Consider the following 15,423-nt stretch of genomic DNA (forward strand, 5'->3'; position numbering starts at 1 on the left):
CAGACGGCTGCAGCTCCGGCTGCTCGCTCAGGGCGGCAGGAAGAGGCCCGGCGTGGGAGGCTCAACGTCGGCAGCCCCACCAGGCGGCCGCAAAAAAGGGCCCGGCCGTGCACTTCCTGCTGCTGCAGCCGCAAGTGCCATCTTTGGAGCGTGCCCGCTGCCGCTCGCTACAAAGCTCCCCTCCCGGCTGAACCAAAGGCCAATTCCTGTCACTACACCAGCCGAGGAATCCACAGCCACCGGGCCCAGGGGGAACTCGGCCGGTGTGTCCAAAGCAGCCAAGCAAAGATATCAGGACGCCAAATCAAGAGTTAAGGGTTTAAACGGAGAGAGGAAAACGAAAAAACAAAGACCAAGGAAGGAACCCCCTCCCCTCCCCTCCTCTCTTTTAAAAAAGGCTCACAACAAATCCCAGATACCAAAAGCCAGCAGCAAAGCGAGCAGCTTCCCTTTGGCAGCTTCTAGATGGGGCCACAAGGGGGCACCAACAGGCTGTGCTTGCTTGAGAGTCCCTCGCAGCAGGCAGCAAAAGGAGACTCGCACACCTGTTGGCTCGTGGAGCCCCCCAAGCAGCAGCGTGTATCTGTCTATCTTTGACCAGAGCTAATCAGGGGAAAGCGCGAACGCAGTCCCCCACTACCACAAATTATGCAGTCGAGTTTCCCGCATTTGGGGAAATCGCAGGGGTCAGCACACCCGGAGTGCAATGGATGAGCCTCACCCTGGGAGAACCACCTTAGTGATCATGGTATCTCCCCTGCCAGGTAAGTATGAGTTGGGAGCGCGCCGGCTCGACGGGCGCCCCTCCGGCGCAGGCCCGCTACATCGCGGAGTCTCGGGCGGTGGGGTGAGGCGGGATCCGGGGCCAAAGCCAGGCGTTCCTTCGAGAGGGTGCCACCGAGGCCAGCAGCCTGGGAGCCGGCTACACCCCTTCCATCCCCCCCATGGCAGGCCAAACTCAAGGCGAAGGCCGTCGTCCAAGATGCACAGCAAGCCAGAGTCATTTGCATAGCGGGGCGGCGGCTTCGGAGCCCAACGTGCGTTCGACGCCTGTAAACAGGCAGACGGCTGCAGCTCCGGCTGCTCGCTCAGGGCGGCAGGAAGAGGCCCGGCGTGGGAGGCTCAACGTCGGCAGCCCCACCAGGCGGCCGCAAAAAAGGGCCCGGCCGTGCACTTCCTGCTGCTGCAGCCGCAAGTGCCATCTTTGGAGCGTGCCCGCTGCCGCTCGCTACAAAGCTCCCCTCCCGGCTGAACCAAAGGCCAATTCCTGTCACTACACCAGCCGAGGAATCCACAGCCACCGGGCCCAGGGGGAACTCGGCCGGTGTGTCCAAAGCAGCCAAGCAAAGATATCAGGACGCCAAATCAAGAGTTAAGGGTTTAAACGGAGAGAGGAAAACGAAAAAACAAAGACCAAGGAAGGAACCCCCTCCCCTCCTCTCTTTTAAAAAAGGCTCACAACAAATCCCAGATAGCAAAAGCCAGCAGCAAAGCGAGCAGCTTCCCTTTGGCAGCTTCTAGATGGGGCCACAAGGGGGCACCAACAGGCTGTGCTTGCTTGAGAGTCCCTCGCAGCAGGCAGCAAAAGGAGACTCGCACACCTGTTGGCTCGTGGAGCCCCCCAAGCAGCAGCGTGTATCTGTCTATCTTTGACCAGATCTAATCAGGGGAAAGCGCGAACGCAGTCCCCCACTACCACAAATTATGCAGTCGAGTTTCCCGCATTTGGGGAAATCGCAGGGGTCAGCACACCCGGCGTGCAATGGATGAGCCTCACCCTGGGAGAACCACCTTAGTGATCATGGTATCTCCCCTGCCAGGTAAGTATGAGTTGGGAGCGCGCCGGCTCGACGGGCGCCCCTCCGGCGCAGGCCCGCTACATCGCGGAGTCTCGGGCGGTGGGGTGAGGCGGGATCCGGGGCCAAAGCCAGGCGTTCCTTCGAGAGGGTGCCACCGAGGCCAGCAGCCTGGGAGCCGGCTACACCCCTTCCATCCCCCCCATGGCAGGCCAAACTCAAGGCGAAGGCCGTCGTCCAAGATGCACAGCAAGCCAGAGTCATTTGCATAGCGGGGCGGCGGCTTCGGAGCCCAACGTGCGTTCGACGCCTGTAAACAGGCAGACGGCTGCAGCTCCGGCTGCTCGCTCAGGGCGGCAGGAAGAGGCCCGGCGTGGGAGGCTCAACGTCGGCAGCCCCACCAGGCGGCCGCAAAAAAGGGCCCGGCCGTGCACTTCCTGCTGCTGCAGCCGCAAGTGCCATCTTTGGAGCGTGCCCGCTGCCGCTCGCTACAAAGCTCCCCTCCCGGCTGAACCAAAGGCCAATTCCTGTCACTACACCAGCCGAGGAATCCACAGCCACCGGGCCCAGGGGGAACTCGGCCGGTGTGTCCAAAGCAGCCAAGCAAAGATATCAGGACGCCAAATCAAGAGTTAAGGGTTTAAACGGAGAGAGGAAAACGAAAAAACAAAGACCAAGGAAGGAACCCCCTCCCCTCCCCTCCTCTCTTTTAAAAAAGGCTCACAACAAATCCCAGATACCAAAAGCCAGCAGCAAAGCGAGCAGCTTCCCTTTGGCAGCTTCTAGATGGGGCCACAAGGGGGCACCAACAGGCTGTGCTTGCTTGAGAGTCCCTCGCAGCAGGCAGCAAAAGGAGACTCGCACACCTGTTGGCTCGTGGAGCCCCCCAAGCAGCAGCGTGTATCTGTCTATCTTTGACCAGAGCTAATCAGGGGAAAGCGCGAACGCAGTCCCCCACTACCACAAATTATGCAGTCGAGTTTCCCGCATTTGGGGAAATCGCAGGGGTCAGCACACCCGGAGTGCAATGGATGAGCCTCACCCTGGGAGAACCACCTTAGTGATCATGGTATCTCCCCTGCCAGGTAAGTATGAGTTGGGAGCGCGCCGGCTCGACGGGCGCCCCTCCGGCGCAGGCCCGCTACATCGCGGAGTCTCGGGCGGTGGGGTGAGGCGGGATCCGGGGCCAAAGCCAGGCGTTCCTTCGAGAGGGTGCCACCGAGGCCAGCAGCCTGGGAGCCGGCTACACCCCTTCCATCCCCCCCATGGCAGGCCAAACTCAAGGCGAAGGCCGTCGTCCAAGATGCACAGCAAGCCAGAGTCATTTGCATAGCGGGGCGGCGGCTTCGGAGCCCAACGTGCGTTCGACGCCTGTAAACAGGCAGACGGCTGCAGCTCCGGCTGCTCGCTCAGGGCGGCAGGAAGAGGCCCGGCGTGGGAGGCTCAACGTCGGCAGCCCCACCAGGCGGCCGCAAAAAAGGGCCCGGCCGTGCACTTCCTGCTGCTGCAGCCGCAAGTGCCATCTTTGGAGCGTGCCCGCTGCCGCTCGCTACAAAGCTCCCCTCCCGGCTGAACCAAAAGCCAATTCCTGTCACTACACCAGCCGAGGAATCCACAGCCACCGGGCCCAGGGGGAACTCGGCCGGTGTGTCCAAAGCAGCCAAGCAAAGATATCAGGACGCCAAATCAAGAGTTAAGGGTTTAAACGGAGAGAGGAAAACAAAAAAACAAAGACCAAGGAAGGAACCCCCTCCCCTCCCCTCCCGTCCCCTCCCCTCCCCTCCCGTCCCCTCCCCTCCCCTCCCCTCCCCTCCTCTCTTTTAAAAAAGGCTCACAACAAATCCCAGATACCAAAAGCCAGCAGCAAAGCGAGCAGCTTCCCTTTGGCAGCTTCTAGATGGGGCCACAAGGGGGCACCAACAGGCTGTGCTTGCTTGAGAGTCCCTCGCAGCAGGCAGCAAAAGGAGACTCGCACACCTGTTGGCTCGTGGAGCCCCCCAAGCAGCAGCGTGTATCTGTCTATCTTTGACCAGAGCTAATCAGGGGAAAGCGCGAACGCAGTCCCCCACTGTCACAAACCACCGGGGGGTCACTCAGAAATCCCCCGCGCTGGCTACCAGTACGTCACAATCGGGGGGTAACAAGTGGGGGTCACCCCTCCTTTATACCTCCCGACCGACAGACAGAGCACGTGACGCGCTCTCTAGCGCCCCTCTTATAGTCAGGCCAATTATGGAATTGCCCGACAATAAGCAAGGAGGCCGCTATACTACTTATGCCGATTATTGAAGGGTCCCCGGTGAGAGTAGGGTATATATTCCCCCGACCTCCGCGGGCGGAATATATAATATCTTCCCGAATCTCACTGGCCTCCCCACAATAATCCTTGGCACAACTCGCTGCCACCAACCGCTTCACGGTAACTATTAGCCGAACACACAGACGTGGGATTCAAGATCGAGATAACAGAACAGCCCAAGATTAATTATATAATTTAATCAGCCTAAAGCACACTAGAAACTACAATATATACAATAGGGAATCTACAGAATATACATACGTCAGAGTACAGTTACAATCAAAGCATGGGTTACAAACAGGCATACACAGTTCCAGCAGTTACCTTGTTGCGTCTGGCCACAGGGGGGCGCTGTAGACCAGGTTTCCAGGAACTCCCTCACAGGTCTTTCCCAACCAGGCCCCCGAGCAGAAGAACACTGGAAAATGGCCGAAGTAGGGTTATCAACCTGGGCAATCCAGGTCCCCTCCTACCTTAGTGACCTCACAGGGAGCACTGCTCCACCCCTGGCTGGAGTTATGGACAAAATCCACAACATGGAATATGGTCATAACTTGGCCTGGGAGCGTCGTAGGCGGACGCCAATGCTCTCATTGTGACAGTTATGAATTTAGCTACAGAACGAGGGGACTCATGACCTGTCTGCCAGTTCCCCATTGGCTGATATCACGCCTGGGGCATTTCCCAATGTCCTGCTCCCATAAAAAGGGTGTGCCGGCATCGTCTGCATGCGGAGACACCATTTTTATGGTTGCCATATTTATCGGAAATATGGCTTGCGAGATATGAACCATTTTTTACTGGAGTCGTTCTGTCTGGCTATTTCCATAGCCTTGCTAACTAGCTAGCAGCTCCTACTACAGGGTGACGGCAGGGAGTCATCCTGTGTCCATTGTTCCCACACCACCTCATCTCCATATCACAGGACATGGCCATGGAGGTGTAAGTGGAACACTGAGAACAAGAAGGGAGGGGGCACTGCCAGGGAGTGATGAGGGATTATGACTGGAGTCATAATTCATCTTCATATCCCGGGATTTGCCTCACACCTCCCCCCTTTTGAGGGCGCTAGGGGGCAGCACACTCCGGTGTTCCCCCGTGCGCCCGTCCGCGACCTCTCCTTGTCGGGACAGCCCGTCTGCGTTACCGTGGTCACGGCCCCTTTTGTGGCGAATGGTGAAGTTGTATTGCTGGAGCGCCAGGCTCCATCGCAACAATCGCCCATTCGTCCCAGAGACGGTGTGCAACCAGCTGAGGGGATTGTGGTCCGTCTCCACGATGAAGTGGCGCCCGTATAGATAGGGTTGCAGACGCTGCAGGGCCCACACTATGGCCAGGCACTCCTTCTCCATCGTGGAATAGGCAACTTCCCTTGGTAACAGCTTCCTGCTCAGGTACAAGACTGGGTGCTCTTGGCTCGCAGAGTCCACCTGGCTGAGCACCGCACCGAGGCCGAAGTCACTGGCGTCGGTCTGTACTACAAACGGCCGCGTGAAGTCGGCTGCCTGTAGCACGGGCGGGCTGGACAGGGCGTCCTTTAGGGCCCGGAAGGCTGTCTCGCAGTCCATTGTCCAATCGACTGCAGAGGGCAGCTTCTTCTTGGTGAGGTCCGTCAAGGGCTTTGCCAGGCTACTATAGCATGGAACAAACCTCCTATAGTACCCAGCGGTCCCCAAGAAGGACATCACCTGCTTCTTGGTCCTGGGGGTGGGCCAGGATGCGATGGCCTCCACTTTCTCAGGCTCGGGCTTCAGTGTTCTCCCACCTACCCGGTGACCGAGGTACTGGACCTCGCTCATGGCCAGCTGACACTTTCCCGGCTTGATGGTCAAACCTGCCCGGTGGATCCGCCTGAGCACCTGTGCTAGATGCTCTAGGTGGTCCTCCCAGGTGGGACTGAAGACGGCAATGTCATCCAGGTACGCGGCCGCGTACCCTTCAAGTCCCTTGAGCAGGGTGTTGACCATCCGCTGGAAAGTGGCAGGGGCATTCCTCATCCCGAATGGCATCACCGTGGACTCGTACAGTCCAAATGGGGTAATAAAGGCAGAGCGTTCCCTGGCCTTGCGAGTCAGGGGGATCTGCCAATATCCCCGGCTCAGATCCATGATGGTCAGGTACTGAGCCCCGGCCAACTGATCGAGCAGGTCATCGATGCGTGGCATTGGGTACGCATCGGCGACCGTGACCGCATTGAGCCCCCTGTAGTCCACGCAGAACCGAGTGGTTCGGTCCTTCTTAGGGACGAGGACTACAGGCGAGGCCCAAGCGCTGTTGGATGCCTGGATCACCCCCAGCTTCAGCATCTCGTCAATCTCCTGGCGCATGTGTTGCTGCACCTCCAGGGAGACCCGATATGCTGAACGCCGGATCGGGGGATGATCCCCAGTGTCCACGTGATGGACAGCCAAGTCAGTCCTTCCGGGCTGGTTGGTAAACAACCCCCAGAAGGGGAGGAGGGTGGCCCACAGCTGGGACCGTTGGTCTTCCAAGAGCTGGTGGCCAACCTCCACATCCTCAATGGATCCGCCTGCCCTAACCTGGGCTAGCATATCCAAGAGGGTTTCCGCTTCTCCCTCCTCGGGCAGGTTGCACACGGGGAGCGCACATGCCTCCCGCTCATGATGTGCCTTCATCATGTTCACATGGAAGGGCTTCCGCCTTCCACGGGCAGGGTCCAGGGTGACCAGGTACGTTACAGGGTTGAGCTGCTGGTACACGAGGTATGGGCCTTCCCAGGCTGCCTGAAGCTTGTCCTGTGGTACGGGGACCAGTACCCACACCTTTTGACCCACTTGGTAGGTCCTCTCACAAGCGTTCTGGTCGTACCAACGCTTCTGATCGGCCTGGGCTTGAGCCATATTGTCGTGTACCAGTTGCGTCAAGGCCTGCATTTTGTCCCGGAAGCGCATGACATACTCGATAACCGACACTCCAGGGGTGGCCAAATCCCCTTCCCAAGCCTCTTTCACCAGAGCCAGGGGGCCCCGCACACGTCGCCCGTACAGGAGCTCAAACGGTGAGAATCCTGTTGAGGCCTGTGGAACCTCCCGGTAAGCAAATAACAGGTGTGGGAGATACCGCTCCCAGTCACGCCCATGGGAGTCGACCAACATCTTAAGCATCTGCTTTAAGGTGCCATTGAACCGCTCGCACAGGCCATTAGTCTGTGGATGGTACGGGCTGGCCACCAGATGTCGCACCTGGACTTGCTTACAGAGGGCCTCCATCAGCTGGGACATGAATTGGGTCCCCCGGTCAGTGAGCATTTCCTGGGGAAAACCCACTCGGGAGAAAATCTCCAGCAATGCGGTGGCCACCTTGTCAGCCCGAATGGACGACAAGGCCACTGCTTCTGGGTACCGGGTGGCATAGTCCACTACCGTCAGTATGAAGCGTTTCCCGGAGCTGCTGGGGATGGCCAGCGGGCCGACCAGATCCACAGCCACCCTCCTGAAAGGCTCATCGATGATGGGCAGAGATACCAGTGGGGCTTTGGGGCGTGGCCCCGCCTTCCCCACTCTCTGACAGGTTTCACACGAACGGCAGTAGGCAGCCACATCGGCCCCCATTTTTGGCCAGTAGAAATGCTGGTTTAACCTGGCCTTGGTCTTAGCGATCCCTAGGTGTCCGGCCATCGGAATCTCATGTGCGATCCGCAACAACTCCGTCCGGAACGGATAGGGTACCACCAACTGTCGGTCCCTGGGCCACGCCTCCGGTGAACCCTGCTGGACCGTGGCCCGGTACAGCCGTCCTTGGTCCCAGACCACTCGCTCCGGGTCCGAGTCCGAGGGAGGCTGTGCCGCCTGCTCCTTAAGAGCTTTCAGGCTGTCGTCAGCTTCTAACGCTGCCTGAAACCCCTGACTAGATGTGGCCAGAATCGACGAGACTGTCACATCTTCAGTCAGTACCCCGGGACCTGTGTCCTGGCCTCCACCTGACTCGGCTGCCACTTGGTCAGAAGGGGAAGAGCTATCGGACCTCCGGGAGGCCCCTTGGCTTCCAGCACTCCCACTGCGGGGGACAGCGGCCACAGCCGCTGCGACCGTGGGTCGTGCCTGCTCCTCCTCCGTTCCTGACCAAGTCGCCGGTTCAGGCAGACCTACCTGGCTTCCTGACACCCCGGTTGTGGGGGAACCATGCACCGAGATCTTACCTGGGAGCACTTCCGCCCCTGGACCGGCCCCAATCTCACCTGCCTGTTCCCCTCCTGCAGCAACAGAACCCCGCTGTGAAATCTCTGGGGACCCCACATTTGCTGTGGTAGCCCCCACCCCACACACTGGTCCTCCCCCTGCAGCACCCTGCTCTCTGCTTATCCCTGCAGAGGGCAACAGATCCCAGCTCACAGGCTGGTTACTTGTAGAGGCATTGTCACACCTTTCTCTGACCCCCTCCCCTGTCACAGCTGCAGCTGAGTGTGTGTCTATGGTGTCTATGCAAGCAGAAATATCAGAGTTCACTCCCTCCTCCCTTACATCATTCATAGATAACACATCAACATTGTCCGGAGGCATGTCAGTACTGGCTGAAGGTTCAGCCCTTGGTTGGGGCCCAAACTGGGAGGTTATCTGCCCCAAATCTGTCCCAAGTAGCACGTTTGCAGGGATCCGATCAGTTACCCCCACCTCCCTCACCCCTCGCCCTGCGCCCCAGTCCACATAAATGTCAGCAACAGGCAGCGCCGGGTCAGTGCCTCCAATCCCGGAGACAGCGAGGGTTTTTCCAGGGATCAAGTCTTGGGGGGACACCATCTCAGGCCGCACCAGAGTCACCTCCGAGGCGCTGTCTCGCAGTCCTATGGTCACAGACCGGCCGACGGTGACAGGTTGGAAGCTGTCCAGGGACCTACCACCACCCCCACCCACACAATACACCTTGGGCGGCCCTTGGGACGGGGACGGAGCCGGGGCCTTGGGACGCTGAGGGCACATGGCCTTGAAGTGTCCAGGTAGATTGCACTGGTGGCACCGTCTTGGTTCCGCCACGGGCCTGGAGAGGGGAGTTGAGGGGGACACCCCCTGCAGTCTAGGGGCAGGTGGGGCAGTCGCAGAATTCATCTTACCCCCTCTCCAGGTGCTGCTGGTGGCCGCTCTCCTGGCCTCAGGGGCCCGGTTGTTGGTGTAGTCATCGGCAAGGGCAGCTGTAGCCGTGGACCCCTTTGGCTTCTGGTCTCGGATGAACTGGCGGAGATCCTCAGGGCAGTTCCACAAGAGTTGCTCCGTGATGAACAAGTCCAGGATCTCCGGTCCGGTGGAAAGCTGCAGGCCTTGGGTCCAGTGGTCGGCAGCTCGGGCAAGTGCCCGCCGGTGGTCAGCCCAGGAGTCCTTTGGCCCCTTCTGTAGGCTCCGGAACTTCTTGCGGTAGGACTCTGGAGTGAGGTTGTACTGTTGGATCAGGGCCCGCTTGATGGTGTCGTAGCCCTGATCTGCCTCAGCAGGCAAATCCCCAAGGATATCCAGGGCCTTACCCCTTAAACGGGGGGTCAGGTATTTGGCCCACTGGTCCTTGTCCAGATGGTGCTGCAAGCAAGTCCGTTCAAAAGCAGTCAAGAAAGAGTCCAAGTCTCCATCCTTCTCCAGCACTGGGAAGTCCTCAACACGGACCTTTGGAAGTTTGGTGTCTCGAAGGTCACATGTGGCTGATGAGGGCCGGAGCTGAGCTAGCTGCAGCTGGTAGTCACGGTCTGCCTGTCGCTCTCGCTCTTCACGCGCTGCCTGCCGCTCTCGCTCCGCAGCCTCACGCTCTGCGTGCCGCTCTGCCCTGCGCTCTGCCAGGAGTTCCTTGTAGCCCTTCTGGTCTCCAGCCTGGAGAAGGGCCATAGCCATTTGAAGAAGGCTATCCGAGCCTCCCAGGCTCGGTGGAATGGCACGTGGTGATCTGCGGCACGCTGCAGAGCTAGGCGATTCACTGTCCCTTTCAGAGCGGAGGGCTGGCATCTGGCTCGTTGAGGAACCTTGGGTGAGCTCCTCCTCATCTTGTCCAGCAGTGCCAGGTTGCGCAATGTCCTCGGCAGAACGGTTTTCTGGCGTCGAGCTCCTGGAGGACTCGTGGGCAACCTCCTCATTGCTGTCCACAGCACCGTCCTCCCTCTCTTCGGCTCCTGCCTTAGCATTGGCCAGTTGCATAGCTCTGCTCCTGGTGCCATCAGCCATTCTTGCAGACTTTTGGTCACTGACACAGAACTGACACCTGATGCCTCCACACACCTTACAGTATCTGCACTCTGACACTCTAGTGTTGAGCTAGTCTGAAGACCCCAGCAGCCACAGCTGCTGCAGGCAGTCTTTAGTGTCTGGGAGTATGGGTCTCACACTCACACACACTATTATCTCGATCCCACCGCTATGCCACCAATATGTCACAAACCACCGGGGGGTCACTCAGAAATCCCCCGCGTTGGCTACCAGTACGTCACAATCGGGGGGTAACAAGTGGGGGTCACCCCTCCTTTATACCTCCCGACCGACAGACAGAGCACGTGACGCGCTCTCTAGCGCCCCTCTTATAGTCAGGCCAATTATGGAATTGCCCGACAATAAGCAAGGAGGCCGCTATACTACTTATGCCGATTATTGAAGGGTCCCCGGTGAGAGTAGGGTATATATTCCCCCGACCTCCGCGGGCGGAATATATAATATCTTCCCGAATCTCACTGGCCTCCCCACAATAATCCTTGGCACAACTCGCTGCCACCAACCGCTTCACGGTAACTATTAGCCGAACACACAGACGTGGGATTCAAGATCGAGATAACAGAACAGCCCAAGATTAATTATATAATTTAATCAGCCTAAAGCACACTAGAAACTACAATATATACAATAGGGAATCTACAGAATATACATACGTCAGAGTACAGTTACAATCAAAGCATGGGTTACAAACAGGCATACACAGTTCCAGCAGTTACCTTGTTGCGTCTGGCCACAGGGGGGCGCTGTAGACCAGGTTTCCAGGAACTCCCTCACAGGTCTTTCCCAACCAGGCCCCCGAGCAGAAGAACACTGGAAAATGGCCGAAGTAGGGTTATCAACCTGGGCAATCCAGGTCCCCTCCTACCTTAGTGACCTCACAGGGAGCACTGCTCCACCCCTGGCTGGAGTTATGGACAAAATCCACAACATGGAATATGGCCATAACTTGGCCTGGGAGCGTCGTAGGCGGACGCCAATGCTCTCATTGTGACAGTTATGAATTTAGCTACAGAACGAGGGGACTCATGACCTGTCTGCCAGTTCCCCATTGGCTGATATCACGCCTGGGGCATTTCCCAATGTCCTGCTCCCATAAAAAGGGTGTGCCGGCATCGTCTGCATGCGGAGACACCATTTTTATGGTTGCCATATTTATCGGAAATATGGCTTGCGAGATATGAACCATTTTTTACTGGAGTCGTTCTGTCTGGCTATTTCCATAGCCTTGCTAACTAGCTAGCAGCTCCTACTACAGGGTGACGGCAGGGAGTCATCCTGTGTCCATTGTTCCCACACCACCTCATCTCCATATCACAGGACATGGCCATGGAGGTGTAAGTGGAACACTGAGAACAAGAAGGGAGGGGGCACTGCCAGGGAGTGATGAGGGATTATGACTGGAGTCATAATTCATCTTCATATCCCGGGATTTGCCTCACACCCACTACCACAAATTATGCAGTCGAGTTTCCCGCATTTGGGGAAATCGCAGGGGTCAGCACACCCGGAGTGCAATGGATGAGCCTCACCCTGGGAGAACCACCTTAGTGATCATGGTATCTCCCCTGCCAGGTAAGTATGAGTTGGGAGCGCGCCGGCTCGACGGGCGCCCCTCCGGCGCAGGCCCGCTACATCGCGGAGTCTCGGGCGGTGGGGTGAGGCGGGATCCGGGGCCAAAGCCAGGCGTTCCTTCGAGAGGGTGCCACCGAGGCCAGCAGCCTGGGAGCCGGCTACACCCCTTCCATCCCCCCCATGGCAGGCCAAACTCAAGGCGAAGGCCGTCGTCCAAGATGCACAGCAAGCCAGAGTCATTTGCATAGCGGGGCGGCGGCTTCGGAGCCCAACGTGCGTTCGACGCCTGTAAACAGGCAGACGGCTGCAGCTCCGGCTGCTCGCTCAGGGCGGCAGGAAGAGGCCCGGCGTGGGAGGCTCAACGTCGGCAGCCCCACCAGGCGGCCGCAAAAAAGGGCCCGGCCGTGCACTTCCTGCTGCTGCAGCCGCAAGTGCCATCTTTGGAGCGTGCCCGCTGCCGCTCGCTACAAAGCTCCCCTCCCGGCTGAACCAAAGGCCAATTCCTGTCACTACACCAGCCGAGGAATCCACAGCCACCGGGCCCAGGGGGAACTCGGCCGGTGTGTCCAAAGCAGCCAAGCAAAGATATCAGGACGCCAAATCAAGAGTTAAGGGTTTAAACGGAGAGAGGAAAACGAAAAAACAAAGACCAAGGAAGGAACCCCCTCCCCTCCTCTCTTTTAAAAAAGGCTCACAACAAATCCCAGATACCAAAAGCCAGCAGCAAAGCGAGCAGCTTCCCTTTGGCAGCTTCTAGATGGGGCCACAAGGGGGCACCAACAGGCTGTGCTTGCTTGAGAGTCCCTCGCAGCAGGCAGCAAAAGGAGACTCGCACACCTGTTGGCTCGTGGAGCCCCCCAAGCAGCAGCGTGTATCTGTCTATCTTTGACCAGAGCTAATCAGGGGAAAGCGCGAACGCAGTCCCCCACTACCACAAATTATGCAGTCGAGTTTCCCGCATTTGGGGAAATCGCAGGGGTCAGCACACCCGGAGTGCAATGGATGAGCCTCACCCTGGGAGAACCACCTTAGTGATCATGGTATCTCCCCTGCCAGGTAAGTATGAGTTGGGAGCGCGCCGGCTCGACGGGCGCCCCTCCGGCGCAGGCCCGCTACATCGCGGAGTCTCGGGCGGTGGGGTGAGGCGGGATCCGGGGCCAAAGCCAGGCGTTCCTTCGAGAGGGTGCCACCGAGGCCAGCAGCCTGGGAGCCGGCTACACCCCTTCCATCCCCCCCATGGCAGGCCAAACTCAAGGCGAAGGCCGTCGTCCAAGATGCACAGCAAGCCAGAGTCATTTGCATAGCGGGACGGCGGCTTCGGAGCCCAACGTGCGTTCGACGCCTGTAAACAGGCAGACGGCTGCAGCTCCGGCTGCTCGCTCAGGGCGGCAGGAAGAGGCCCGGCGTGGGAGGCTCAACGTCGGCAGCCCCACCAGGCGGCCGCAAAAAAGGGCCCGGCCGTGCACTTCCTGCTGCTGCAGCCGCAAGTGCCATCTTTGGAGCGTGCCCGCTGCCGCTCGCTACAAAGCTCCCCTCCCGGCTGAACCAAAGGCCAATTCCTGTCACTACACCAGCCGAGGAATCCACAGCCACCGGGCCCAGGGGGAACTCGGCCGGTGTGTCCAAAGCAGCCAAGCAAAGATATCAGGACGCCAAATCAAGAGTTAAGGGTTTAAACGGAGAGAGGAAAACGAAAAAACAAAGACCAAGGAAGGAACCCCCTCCCCTCCCCTCCCCTCCTCTCTTTTAAAAAAGGCTCACAACAAATCCCAGATACCAAAAGCCAGCAGCAAAGCGAGCAGCTTCCCTTTGGCAGCTTCTAGATGGGGCCACAAGGGGGCACCAACAGGCTGTGCTTGCTTGAGAGTCCCTCGCAGCAGGCAGCAAAAGGAGACTCGCACACCTGTTGGCTCGTGGAGCCCCCCAAGCAGCAGCGTGTATCTGTCTATCTTTGACCAGAGCTAATCAGGGGAAAGCGCGAACGCAGTCCCCCACTACCACAAATTATGCAGTCGAGTTTCCCGCATTTGGGGAAATCGCAGGGGTCAGCACACCCGGAGTGCAATGGATGAGCCTCACCCTGGGAGAACCACCTTAGTGATCATGGTATCTCCCCTGCCAGGTAAGTATGAGTTGGGAGCGCGCCGGCTCGACGGGCGCCCCTCCGGCGCAGGCCCGCTACATCGCGGAGTCTCGGGCGGTGGGGTGAGGCGGGATCCGGGGCCAAAGCCAGGCGTTCCTTCGAGAGGGTGCCACCGAGGCCAGCAGCCTGGGAGCCGGCTACACCCCTTCCATCCCCCCCATGGCAGGCCAAACTCAAGGCGAAGGCCGTCGTCCAAGATGCACAGCAAGCCAGAGTCATTTGCATAGCGGGGCGGCGGCTTCGGAGCCCAACGTGCGTTCGACGCCTGTAAACAGGCAGACGGCTGCAGCTCCGGCTGCTCGCTCAGGGCGGCAGGAAGAGGCCCGGCGTGGGAGGCTCAACGTCGGCAGCCCCACCAGGCGGCCGCAAAAAAGGGCCCGGCCGTGCACTTCCTGCTGCTGCAGCCGCAAGTGCCATCTTTGGAGCGTGCCCGCTGCCGCTCGCTACAAAGCTCCCCTCCCGGCTGAACCAAAGGCCAATTCCTGTCACTACACCAGCCGAGGAATCCACAGCCACCGGGCCCAGGGGGAACTCGGCCGGTGTGTCCAAAGCAGCCAAGCAAAGATATCAGGACGCCAAATCAAGAGTTAAGGGTTTAAACGGAGAGAGGAAAACGAAAAAACAAAGACCAAGGAAGGAACCCCCTCCCCTCCCCTCCTCTCTTTTAAAAAAGGCTCACAACAAATCCCAGATACCAAAAGCCAGCAGCAAAGCGAGCAGCTTCCCTTTGGCAGCTTCTAGATGGGGCCACAAGGGGGCACCAACAGGCTGTGCTTGCTTGAGAGTCCCTCGCAGCAGGCAGCAAAAGGAGCCCCCCAAGCAGCAGCGTGTATCTGTCTATCTTTGACCAGAGCTAATCAGGGGAAAGCGCGAACGCAGTCCCCCACTACCACAAATTATGCAGTCGAGTTTCCCGCATTTGGGGAAATCGCAGGGGTCAGCACACCCGGAGTGCAATGGATGAGCCTCACCCTGGGAGAACCACCTTAGTGATCATGGTATCTCCCCTGCCAGGTAAGTATGAGTTGGGAGCGCGCCGGCTCGACGGGCGCCCCTCCGGCGCAGGCCCGCTACATCGCGGAGTCTCGGGCGGTGGGGTGAGGCGGGATCCGGGGCCAAAGCCAGGCGTTCCTTCGAGAGGGTGCCACCGAGGCCAGCAGCCTGGGAGCCGGCTACACCCCTTCCATCCCCCCCATGGCAGGCCAAACTCAAGGCGAAGGCCGTCGTCCAAGATGCACAGCAAGCCAGAGTCATTTGCATAGCGGGGCGGCGGCTTCGGAGCCCAACGTGCGTTCGACGCCTGTAAACAGGCAGACGGCTGCAGCTCCGGCTGCTCGCTCAGGGCGGCAGGAAGAGGCCCGGCGTGGGAGGCTCAACGTCGGCAGCCCCACCAGGCGGCCGCAAAAAAGGGCC

The 15,423-nt window shown here is 59.0% G+C and overlaps 7 non-coding genes across 7 annotated transcripts; all 7 read right to left on the reverse strand.

Annotated features, from left to right (window-relative positions):
- Positions 1 to 608: 608 nt before the first annotated feature.
- On the reverse strand, positions 609 to 772 carry LOC142277514 (U1 spliceosomal RNA). The gene has a single exon (XR_012740663.1). It is a non-coding gene; the product is annotated as a U1 spliceosomal RNA (small nuclear RNA).
- An 892-nt stretch (positions 773 to 1,664) lies between these two features.
- On the reverse strand, positions 1,665 to 1,828 carry LOC142277481 (U1 spliceosomal RNA). The gene has a single exon (XR_012740633.1). It is a non-coding gene; the product is annotated as a U1 spliceosomal RNA (small nuclear RNA).
- An 897-nt stretch (positions 1,829 to 2,725) lies between these two features.
- Positions 2,726 to 2,889, reverse strand: LOC142277515 (U1 spliceosomal RNA). The gene has a single exon (XR_012740664.1). It is a non-coding gene; the product is annotated as a U1 spliceosomal RNA (small nuclear RNA).
- An 8,829-nt stretch (positions 2,890 to 11,718) lies between these two features.
- Positions 11,719 to 11,875, reverse strand: LOC142277498 (U1 spliceosomal RNA). Its single transcript, XR_012740649.1, has one exon. It is a non-coding gene; the product is annotated as a U1 spliceosomal RNA (small nuclear RNA).
- Positions 11,876 to 12,767: 892 nt separating this feature from the next.
- On the reverse strand, positions 12,768 to 12,931 carry LOC142277516 (U1 spliceosomal RNA). Its single transcript, XR_012740665.1, has one exon. It is a non-coding gene; the product is annotated as a U1 spliceosomal RNA (small nuclear RNA).
- Positions 12,932 to 13,833: 902 nt separating this feature from the next.
- Positions 13,834 to 13,997, reverse strand: LOC142277517 (U1 spliceosomal RNA). The gene has a single exon (XR_012740666.1). It is a non-coding gene; the product is annotated as a U1 spliceosomal RNA (small nuclear RNA).
- An 871-nt stretch (positions 13,998 to 14,868) lies between these two features.
- On the reverse strand, positions 14,869 to 15,032 carry LOC142277518 (U1 spliceosomal RNA). Its single transcript, XR_012740667.1, has one exon. It is a non-coding gene; the product is annotated as a U1 spliceosomal RNA (small nuclear RNA).
- Positions 15,033 to 15,423: the final 391 nt, after the last annotated feature.

This window comes from Anomaloglossus baeobatrachus, unplaced genomic scaffold (genome assembly GCF_048569485.1).
Source record: "Anomaloglossus baeobatrachus isolate aAnoBae1 unplaced genomic scaffold, aAnoBae1.hap1 Scaffold_410, whole genome shotgun sequence".
NCBI classification, from domain to species: Eukaryota; Metazoa; Chordata; class Amphibia; order Anura; family Aromobatidae; genus Anomaloglossus; species Anomaloglossus baeobatrachus.